The 12146-nt window shown below is 47.3% G+C and overlaps 1 pseudogene; it reads left to right on the top strand.

Annotated features, from left to right (window-relative positions):
* Positions 1–11183: 11183 nt before the first annotated feature.
* Positions 11184–11301, top strand: LOC126428641 (5S ribosomal RNA; annotated as a pseudogene).
* The last annotated feature ends 845 nt before the right edge of the window (positions 11302–12146 follow it).

Below are 12146 nucleotides of genomic sequence, written 5' to 3'. Positions count from 1 at the left end.
TGTTGCAAGGCATCCCAGGTATGCTAATACCTGGGGAGTTTCGTGGCCAGCGGAAGTGTTTAATCTCAGAATAATGTTCCTGGAGCCACTCTGTAGCAATTCTGGACTTTTGGGGTGTCGCATTGTCCTGGTGGATTTGCCCAAGACAGGTGATCAGACAGAATGCTTACGTACGTGTGACCTGTCAGAGTCGTATCTAGACGTATCACTGGTCCTATATCACTCCAAATGCGCACGCACCACATTATTAAAGAGCCTCCTCCAGGTTGAACAGTCCAGTGCTGAAATGCATGGTCCATGGATTCATGAGGTTGTCTCCATACCCGTACATGGCCACCCCCTCGATACAATTTGAAACAACACTCTTCCGACCAGACAACGTTTCCAGTCATCAACAGTCCAATGGATGTGTTGATGGACCCAGACGACGCGTTACGTTTGGTGTCATGCAGTCATCAAGGGTTCATGAGTGGGCCTTCGGCTCCGAAAGCCCATATCGGTGATGTTCCATTGGATGGTTCGCAACACTTGTTGATTGCCCAGCATTGATATCTGAGCAGTTTGCGGAAGGGTAGCACTTCTGTCACGTCGAACGACTCTCTACAGTCGCCGTTGGTCCCGTTTTTGCTGGAACTTTCTCCAGCAGCAGCGATGTCGGAGATTTGACGTTTTAACGGATTCATGATACTCATCGCACACTCGTGAAATGGTCGCACGGGAAAATCCCCACTTCATTGCTACCTCGGAGATGCTGTGACCCATCGCTGGTGCGCCGACTCTAACAGCAGGTACAAACTCACTTAAAACTTGATAAATGGCTCTAAGCACTATGGGACTTAACTGCTGTGGTCATCAGTCCCCTAGAACTTAGAGCTACTTAAACGTGACTAACCTAAGGACATCACATACATCCATGCCCGAGGCAGGATTAGAACCTGCAACCGTAGCGGTCGCGCGGTTCCAGACTGTAGCGCCTAGAACCGCTCGGCCACTCCGGCCGGCTAAATCTTGGTAACCTGTGATTGTAGCAGCAGTAACCGATCTAACAACTACGCGAGACATTAGTTGTCTTATATTGGTGGTGCCGACCACAGCGCCGTAATCTGCCTGTTTACATTTCTCTGTATTTGGTTCAGAAATGGTTCAGATGGCTCTGAGCACTATGGGACTTAACATCTGAGGTCATCAGTCCCTTAGACTTAGAACTACTGAAACCTAACTAACCTAGCCGAGGCAGGATTCGAAACTGCGACCGTAGCAGCAGCGCGGTTCCGGACTGATGCGCCTAGAACCGCTCGGACACAACGGCCAGCTCTCTGTATTTGAATATGCATGCTTACAATTTTTTTTTTTTTTTTTGCATTTCAGGGGCATGAAAGGGAAGCAGTGGTTCAGAAGAGTGTGAGATGGGAGCATGCTGTAAAGGAAATCAAAGAAAATTTTGGAATAGAAATTAAAGTTCAAGCAGAAGAAATAAAAGCTCTTAGGTTTGTTGACACGGCAATTGTATCAGAGAGAGCAAAGGACACAGAAAAGAAGCTAAACGAAACGTACAGTGTCTCAAAGGAAGGATATAAGATGTATGTATATCAACATAAACAAATCAAGGACAATGGTAGTTAGTCTATTTAGATGAGGTGATGCAGAGGGAACTAGATTAAGGAACGAGAGACTTAAGATAGAAGATGGATTTTGGTATTTGGGCAGTAATGTAACTGATGATGACCAAAGTAGAGAGGATATAAAATGCAAACTGTCAGTGGCAGGAAAAGCGTATCTGAAGAAGAGAAATTTGTTCACATCCGATATTGACTGAACTGTTAGGAAGTCTTTTCTGAAGGTATTTGTCTGGAGAGTAGCAATCTATGGGAGTGTAACATGGAGCTTAAACAGTTTAGAGAAGAAGAGAGTGGAAGCTTTTGAAATCTGGTGCTACAGAAGAACGCTGAAGATTAGATGGGTAGATCACATGAGGAGGTACTGAACAGAATTTGGGAGGCAATTAATTTGTGGCACAGGTTGACTAAAAGAAATAATTGATCAATTAATAGGACTCATTCCACGACATCAAGTAATTATCAGGTTATTATTGGAGTGAAGTGTAGGGGGGGCGGAAGGGGGGGGGGGAGTGGGGGGTTGAAATCTTGGAAGGAGAGTGAAGCAGTACTAGCAGTCTTACGCATAAACGTTATTGTAATATCAGCAGGACAGCACTTGTCTAGGAATCGAGGAAAGCATCGCTTCCTGGATCTATGTTCGTTAGGATTATTTGCTCATTTCATTGTCGTTTATTCGCCCGTGTATAAACAGCTACAGAAGAGTGTTTACAAAGCTCTCCTTGAGAATAATTGCGAGGAGCGGCAGCGACTGTTACCGATGCTGGCCAGAAGGCGCTATTTGAAGCTTGCTCACTGCCTTCCATCCCTTCGTCAAAAATTTGTCAGGGGATTGGGAGGGGTGGGGTGAAGAAATGCAAAAGAAAGAGAAACGAGCAACTTTGAGAGAGAGGGTAGTGAGAGACTGGGGGGAGGAAGAGGGAGGGGGAAAGAGAGAGAGAGAGAGAGAGAGAGAGAGAGAGAGAGAGAGAGGGGTGGAGAGAGGGAGTGAGAGAAAGAGAGAGAGAAAATAAAAAGATGAAAAGAAAATTGAACGGGAAGGTGTCTGCGTGGCAAAACGAGGTACAGACAAAGCGACTGGGTAAACTGGGTGAGGGGTGGGGATAGTGGGTGGAGGCAGAGGGTCGCTTTGGGGGGGGGGGGAGGGAGGGGAGGGCCGACTTCAAAGGCGGCGCCAGCAGGGCAGCCGACTGGCTCCTGCTGATTAGCTGCCCGCGCTATAAAGAGACAGCAGGGCGCTCTGCGAAGAAGTCGTCAGAAAGGACTCCACCGTGCTGCCCTGTCTGCTGTCTGCACTGTATACTGCAGCGGAACCGCCCCCCCCCCCCCCCTGTTTGTCTTACCTCGGCACGTACTTCCTAACAGGCCTCCTCCTTTGTTATTTATTTTCCCCTGCCTGTCTGTCTGTCTCTCTTCGCGTCGCCTTGTAATTTACAGAGCACACCTTGGGAAGAGAGACGTAATTTATACTTGTCAGTGACTCAATTAGATTTTCCTTAATGATACCGCCACTGTCCATATCTCGCTTAGTTTCAAGGCCACTTCTTTTCTATTAAAATTATCTTCATGTTTATAAATTTCAATAGCCTCCCTATACAGTCGTGGATAATAGTTCGTGGTAGCACTTAAAACGGAAGTTTCAGAAAACTTAACTACATGGTCACCGGACTGAAGTGCATGTTCCGCAACGGCCGATTTATCTATTTTACCCAGTCGGCAAAGACTTTTATGCTCCTTTACCCTCGTATTCACACTTCTTTTCGTAGTACCAATATAGACCTTGCCACAGGTACACGGAATTTTATACACACCGCTAGATGATAATGGTGGCCTTCTATCTTTAACAGAACGACGTACTTGTCCTATTTTTCTGGTAGGTTTGAATACCGGTTTCACTTTATGTTTCAGCAAAATTTTGCCAATTCGATCTGTAACCTTACTAATGAAAGGTAAAGACACCATGTTCTTCCATTGTTGTGTACCATCCTTGCCCTTTGGCCTGCTGTAATAAGGTTTTAACTCTATTAATTTCTTTGTTTGAGTACCCATTCTTTTTATCTATGATGGACTACTATCGATAGTTACATTTTATCTTTGACTAGTTTTCTCTCTGCTACTATGTGCAAGCTAGACCACGCCCACTTTCCTCGGTATTTAGGCCGCTCTCCGACGCCCGAGTCGTCAGCCGGGAGGACTCAGCAGGACCAGCCATGCCTCTGAGGATGTCCAACGTAGTACTGGACGAAACGTTAGGAATAGAAGTATTCCATGGACCACGGCCATATAACCGGGAAGGAGCAGTAGACTGCTGATATACACTTGGTGGGTGGTTGGTTTGTGTAGAACGCTTAGCAGTGATGTCATCAGTACACATGCTAAACCAGTTTGATATGAATGTGTCTAAAATACACTCCTGGAAATTGAAATAAGAACACAGTGAATTCATTGTCCCAGGAAGGGGAAACTTTATTGACACATTCCTGGGGTCAGATACATCACATGATCACACTGACAGAACCACAGGCACATAGACACAGGCAACAGAGAATGCACAATGTCGGCACTAGTACAGTGTATATCCACCTTTCGCAGCAATGCAGGCTGCTATTCTCCCATGGAGACGATGGTAGAGATGCTGGATGTAGTCCTGTGGAACGGCTTGCCATGCCATTTCCACCTGGCGCCTCAGTTGGACCAGCGTTCGTGCTGGACGTGCAGACCGCGTGAGACGACACTTCATCCAGTCCCAAACATGCTCAATGGGGGTCAGATACGGAGATCTTGCTGGCCAGGGTAGTTGACTTACACCTTCTAGAGCACGTTGGGTGGCACGGGATACATGCGGACGTGCATTGTCCTGTTGGAACAGCACGTTCCCTTGCCGGTCTAAGAATGGTAGAATGATGGGTTCGATGACGGTTTGGATGTACCGTGCACTATTCAGTGTCCCCTCGACGATCACCAGTGGTGTACGGCCAGTGTAGGAGATCGCTCCCCACACCATGATGCCGGGTGTTGGCCCTGTGTGCCTCGGTCGTATGCAGTCCTGATTGTGGCGCTCACCTGCACGGCGCCAAACACGCATACGACCATCATTGGCACCAAGGCAGAAGCGACTCTCATCGCTGAAGACGACACGTCTCCATTCGTCCCTCCATTCACACCTGTCGCGACACCACTGGAGGCGGGCTGCACGATGTTGGGGCGTGAGCGGAAGACGGCCTAACGGTGTGCGGGACCGTAGCCCAGCTTCATGGAGACGGTTGCGAATGGTCCTCGCCGATACCCCAGGAGCAGCAGTGTCCCTAATTTGCTGGGAAGTGGCTGTGCGGTCCCCTACGGCACTGCGTAGGATCCTACGGTCTTGGCGTGCATCCGTGCGTCGCTGCGGTCCGGTCCCAGGTCGACGGGCACGTGCACCTTCCGCCGACCACTGGCGACAACATCGATGTACTGTGGAGACCTCACGCCCCACGTGTTGAGCAATTCGGCGGTACGTCCACCCGGCCTCCCGCATGCCCACTATACGCCCTCGCTCAAAGTCCGTCAACTGCACATACGGTTCACGTCCACGCTGTCGCGGCATGCTACCAGTGTTAAAGACTGCGATGGAGCTCCGTATGCCACGGCAAACTGGCTGACACTGACGGCGGCGGTGCACAAATGCTGCGCAGCTAGCGCCATTCGACGGCCAACACCGCGGTTCCTGGTGTGTCCGCTGTGCCGTGCGTGTGATCATTGCTTGTACAGCCCTCTCGCAGTGTCCGGAGCAAGTATGGTGGGTCTGACACACCGGTGTCAATGTGTTCTTTTTTCCATTTCCAGGAGTGTATGTAAAAGGTAGAATATCAAAAATGTACATCTTGCTCTACTCTCACTCACTCGCACTCACATTCGCACACAGAAGCGCAACTGATGTCAGCTTCAGTCCACTGTCACTTACTTATAAAACCCATCGAAATAGCTGCATAAAATGTGAAGCATCAAGCAGGGGAGGAGGAAACGAAACGTAACTTGAGAAGTTGAGAAAGTATTTGATGTTACTTCAGCAATAACAATATCGAGTTAAATTTATGCTGTACTGAGTTGGACCTGTGGCCTGGATGAGTACATTGATTCAGTTGGGAAGGATGTTATAAAAATGTTCAAATGTGTGTGAATTCCTAAGGGACCATACTGCTGAGGTCATCGGTCCCTAGACTTACACACTACTTAAACTTAATTGTGCTAAGAACAACACACACACCCATGACTCAGGGAGGACTTGAGCCTAAAGAGGGAGAGGCCGCACAATCCGTGACATGGTGCCTCAAACTGCGTGACCACTCCATGGGGCGAAGGTGTTATAATGTCACTGTATCCTCTTTTGAAGCAAATTGTCTTACAGCTGATCTAACTGGTCCTTGAGATCCGGGATACTGGGACTGGGATGAAGTCTGAGCTGGTGCCACACATATTCCATCAGTGATGGATATGGGCCACAGGAGTACTTCAGCAATACACAGGCAGTCCATAGAGATGGCCAGCCAGCGTGGCCGAGCGGTTCTAGGCGCTACAGTCTGGAACCGCGCGACCGCTACAGTCGCAGGTTCGAATCCTGCCTCAGGCATGGATGTGTGTGACATCCTTAGGTTACTTAGGTTTAAGTAGTTCTAAGTTCTAGGGGACTGATGACCTCAGAAGTTAAGTCCGATAGTGATCAGAGTCATTTGAACCAAGTCCATAGAAATACATACAATTGTGGACAAGCATTGTCCGCCTGAAAAATGGAATGACAATACTGTTGCATGTGAGATAACACGTAAGGGCACAGAACATAGGTGACATATTATTCTGCCTTCCGATTTCAGTCAGTCACTGTCAGCTGTGACCTGTAGTCATACCTGGTGGCTCTCCACTGTGACATGGTGAGTTACACTGCTGAGCCTCTTGAAAACACGGGGAGAATGGGACATCTCCATAAGTCACCACCATGCTCACTGACAGTGATCATCTCATGTAATGTTTCATCTCTGAACACAGGAAGTCACCATCCATCAGCAATCCAGGTTTCCCATTCACGACACCGAGACAGCACTGCTTGAGATGATAGCTCTCTTCTGTCGCTGCTGCTAGTCTTTGATCAATGGTGTGGGATAACACAGAATGATGCAGGGAATCCTTTACTTGTTCTCAGTTGGTGAAGTGGATGTGAAGGTGTTACCATATGCTTGGCGGTTCTCTTTTGTGGTGGTGAGAAGTATCGATCAGAACTTTGGTGACATGAATACCTGCCCTCACTTCACATGGGGCTGCTAACGCACTCAAATGCCCAGTAAGTAGGAGTCGCACATTATTTGGCCAGCTAGCCAAATGGACATCCACTAAGATCCCCTTTCTAGGTCTGTCAGGTGCTGATAATGCAGTCTCATGTACGTGGCTTCTCCATGTCCTTCCCTCTGAATCTCCAGGCAGTAACTGTGCTGAGTTTAGAGCCGAACAGCGCTTGCAACAATCAGTCTAAGGTACAACTGTGCCCCATCGATGAGCATGTATTCCTGCTGCAGAGCTTCAGTCATTTGAAGTGGGTCGCAACGTCGGCCTACAGGAAGCTGAATGGTTGTATCAATGGACTGCTGTAGCCTATATTTTGTGCGCGATGTGTCGGTAGTGTGTTGCTGCTTGGAACAGTGGTCTTTAGCACATTCCAACACCTGTACACTACCTTCTGGATGTCCATGTAGCACAGGCACACATCAAGATTGACAGACTGTGTCAACGGTGATAGCCGACCAAACATCCTCTGGGGATACATTGCACCTGTCGTGTCGTCAGGGACTAAGGTAACTGTCTGCTTTCTGCACAATTAATAACGTGTATGAATCAGGTAAGGCCCTTTTCCAGAGGGCATTCGCCCACAATACACAGGTACATCCTAGGCTCAATGGTGTGGGGCACCATTAGTTACAACCGGTAGGCACGTTTTGATGTTTCTGCATTGTAAAGTGACTAATGCCAGCTACATAAATGGTTCAAATGGCTCTGAGCACTATGGGACTTAACATCTGAGGTCATCAGTCCCCTAGAACTTAGAACTACTTAAACCTAACTAACCTAACGACATCACACACATCCATGCCCGACGCAGGATTCGAACCTACGACCGTGGCAGTTGCGCGGTTCCGGAGCGCCTAGAAACTCTCGGCCACAACGGCCAGCTGATCCTTCAACAGAGGCCTGTATTGCGTAGTCAGATGTCATTAAGCGGATAATAATCGCATTGGAGGAATTTACAATAGAATTACGAGTTCAGTAAATAGTTGATTTCCATATCGCTTGAAGGTAGCAAAGCTAACTCGGAGGTCGCCTCCCATACTTCGTCTAAACGATGACCACAGCATTCCCCAGACTAACATGACAGATGTGGTCTCCATTATACTACCTTTGGTGATATATGGGTCACAGATTGAGAAATAGGGAAGTGCAATGATAAATGTGATCAGTACCACCAGATTGATGTCTGACCTCTATGTTGTCAGCACCAGTCAGGGTGGAGGTTATTGCTCACAAAGAGGCAAGACAGATCATAACCTAAGTATTCCTGTCTTGAAAACAGGGGGCGCGCGATTTGCGTGGAAGATTGCTGTAATGCCAGTCGTTAACTTAGTATCACCAGCAGAATTATTTGAATGTTATGACTGCACAGATTATAATTTCCAGTTTCCTTGATTTTTTTGTAACAACTGTCTTGACAGCATCCTACTATTCTTACTTAAATATGATTAGTCCTGACCCCAATGATCCTGAATTAGTTATTTAACAACATTAGTCAAGGTCAATCAAATAAATTTTGTCTAAAGAGTGACGGCGGTCAGTCATACCAGGGCTTTTCAGATCGCAACGTATTAAAATCACAGCCGGCCGGGGTGGCCGAGCGGTTCTAGGCGCTACAGTCTGGAACCGTGCGACTGCTACGGTCGCAGGTTCGAATCCTGCCTCGGACATGGGTGTGTGTGATGTCCTTAGCTTAGTTAGGTTTAAGTAGTTCTAAGTTCTAGGGGACTGATGACCGCAGAAGTTCAGTCCCATAGTGCTCAGAGCCATTTGAACCATTTATATTAAAATCACAGCTGACGAAAGTGTTCAAATTTTGAGGCAGACAATGAGCTGCAAACTAGCACAGGGAATTGGCTGAACTCACACACAGCTACAAGAAGTTGGTACCCACTGTGGCAGATGTCTAAATCGGAGCGGCAGCCATATAGGGAAGTAGATGAAAGGTGTAGCTAGATGTTGCAAATAAAACATTTTCAAATTTCTCTGTGGTTTCGACTTCATGACTGATCGGAGGCTCAAAACATATACCTCTCCTATGGTCCACTGATAGTGACTGGACCAAATATCTCACGAAATAAGCATGAAACGAAAAAACTACAAAGAACGAAACTCGTCTAGCTTGAAGGGGGAAACCAGATGGCGCTATGGTTGGCTCGCTAGATGGCGCTGCCTTTGGTCATACGGATATCAACTGCGTTTTTTTAAATAGGAACCCCCATTTTTATTACACGTTCGTGTAGTACGTAAAGCAATATGAATGTTTTAGATGGACCAGTTTCTTCGCTTTGTGATAGATGGCGCTGTAATGCAAACGTATAAGTACGTGGTATCACGTAACATTCCACCAGTGCGGACGGTATTTACTTCGTGGTACATTACCCGTGTTAAAATGGACCGTTTACCAATTGCGGAAAAGGTCGATATCGTGTTGATGTATGGCTATTGTGATCAAAATGCCCAACGGGCGTGTGCTATGTATGCTGCTCGGAATCCTGGACGACATCATCCAAGTGTCCGGACCGTTCGCCGGATAGTTACGTTATTTAAGGAAACAGGAAGTGTTCAGCCACATGTGAAACGTCAACCATGATCTGCAACAAATGATGATGCCCAAGTAGGTGTTTTAGCTGCTGTCGCGGATAATCCGCACATCAGTAGCAGACAAATTGCGCGAGAATCGGGAATCTCAAAAACGTCGGTGTTGAGAATGCTACATCAACATCGATTGCACCCGTACCGTATTTCTATGCACCGAGAATTGCATGGCGACGACTTTAAACGTCGTGTAGCGTTCTGCCACTGGGCACAACAGAAATTACGGGACGATGACTGATTTTTTTGCACGCGTTCTATTTAGCGACGAAGCGTCATTCACCAACAGTGGTAACGCAAACCGACATAATATGCACTATTGGGCAATGGAAAATCCACGATGGCTGCGACAAGTGGAACATCAGCGACCTTGGCGGGTTAATGTATGGTGCCGCATTATGGGAGGAACGATAATTGGCCCCCATTTCATCGATGGCAATCTAAATGGTTCAATGTATGCTGATTTCCTACGTAATGTTATACCGATGTTACTACAAGATGTTTCACTGCATGACAGAATGGCGATGTACTTCCAACATGATGGATGTCCGGCACATAGCACGCGTGCGGTCGAAGCCGTATTGAATTGCATATTTCATGACAGGTGGATTGGTCGTCGAAGCACCATACCATGGCCTGCACGTTATGTATGACATCGGAACAACAGAAATAAAATGTTCAAACGAACCTACGTTCTGTATTTTAATTTAAAAAACCTACCTGCTACCAACTGTTCGTCTAAAATTGTGAGCCATATGTTTGTGACTACTACAGCGTGATGTGTCACAAAGCGAAAAAAGTGGTCCAACTAAAATATTCATATTTCTTTACGTACTACACGAATATGCAACAAAAATGGGTGGTTCTATTTAAGAAAACGCAGTTGATATCCGTTTGACCAATGGCAGCGCGCCGGCCGGTGTGGCCGTGCGGTTCTAGGCGCTTCAGTCTGGAACCGCGGGACCGCTACGATCGCAGGTTCGAATCCTGCCTCGGGCATTGATGTGTGTGATGTCCTTAGGTTAGTCAGGTTTAAGTAGTTCTAAGTTCTAGGGGACTGATGACCACAGATGTTAAGTCCCATAGTGCTCAGAGCCATAGCAATGGCAGCGCCATCTATCGGGCCAACTATAGCGCCATCTGGTTTCCCCCTTCAAGCTAGACAAGTTTCCTTCTTTGTAGTTTTTTCGTTTGACGCTTATTTCGTGAGGTATCTGGCCGTGTCACGATCAGTGGACCACACTGTATAATGGAGTTCCATCGTAAGGGTCGTGAAAAGCGTTTTCACCGGTATTTCTGCAGACATTTGCAATATCATTTAGTCTGTAATTAGAATTTGTCCAAGCAAATGCTGCTCATCAAGCCTTTCATGTGACACACATTCTCAATGGAAAGCCTTGGTTTATTTCCCATTACAAACAAAATAATTTTTAGTGCGCAATTCTACATGCCCTTTCAGTAAGGGCGGTCCCAAATTAGTGTAGTGCGATATTGGTTTTATCGATATGTGGTAACGGCGACCGTAAAGCAGACAGAATAGCCAGTACTCCACCGGCGACTGAGTAGCGCTGCTGCATTGTGGTTGCAGCCCATATGGGCGAGAGTGGTGTTGTCGTTGCTAGAGTACTGGTTAATCTGACTGCTTCATTGGCCCTGCGAGCCAACGGTCTTGCCGCAGTGGTAACACCGGTTCCTGTCAGATCACCATAGTTAAGCACTGTCAGGCTGGGCTAGCACTTGGATGGGGGACCATCCAGACTGCCGAGCGCTGTTGGCTAGCGGGGTGAACTCAGCCCAAGTGAGGCAAACTGAGGAGTTACTTCATTAAGAAGTAGAGGCTCCGGTCTTGTAAACTGACGTACGGTTAGGAGAGCGGTGTGCGGACCACATGCCCCTCCATATCTGCATCTCGTGACGCCTGTGGGCTTAGGATGACACGGTGGCCGGTCGGTGCCGTTGGGCCTTCATGGCCTGTTCGGACGGAGTTTTTAGTTTTATTTTGTTGTCCCTGTAGACACAAATCGATAAACTGAATATTACTATAGAATATTTTGGGACCACTTTATCAAATAGGCACGGAAAAATGGCTCTGAGCACTATCGGATTTAACTTCTAAGGCCATCAGTCCCCTAGAACTTAGAACTACTTAAGCATAACTAAGAACATCACACACATCCATGCCCGAGGCAGGATGCTAACCTGCGACCGTAGCGGTCGCGCGGTTCCAGATTGTAGCTCCTAGAACCGCTCGGCCACTCCGGCCGGCGGCACGTGAAATATCAGTTTAAAAATTATTTTTGTTGTAGAGGGATCAAACGTGCGCTTTCTGATGACGTAGTGTGTCACCTTAAAGATGTGAGGAGCAGTAATCGTCCGGGCTGAACTCAGCTACATAACGCAAAAACTAAATTGCCAATATCTGCAAAAACACCAGTTAAAATACTCTTGACAGCTCTTAGGAGGGACATATTATATATAGGGTGTCAGGAGTATAAGTGAGGATATTTCTATTGATGACCGGGGACAGTGTGGTAAACAACATTAAATCAGTATTTGCCGCGCGGAATTAGCCGAGAGGTCTATGGCGGTGCAGTCATGGACTGTACGGCTGGTCCCGGCGGA

Source organism: Schistocerca serialis, chromosome 12, assembly GCF_023864345.2.
Source record: "Schistocerca serialis cubense isolate TAMUIC-IGC-003099 chromosome 12, iqSchSeri2.2, whole genome shotgun sequence".
Classification (NCBI taxonomy): domain Eukaryota; kingdom Metazoa; phylum Arthropoda; class Insecta; order Orthoptera; family Acrididae; genus Schistocerca; species Schistocerca serialis.
The sequence above is the reverse complement of the archived record's forward strand: the minus strand, read 5'-3'. Positions and strand labels throughout refer to the sequence as shown.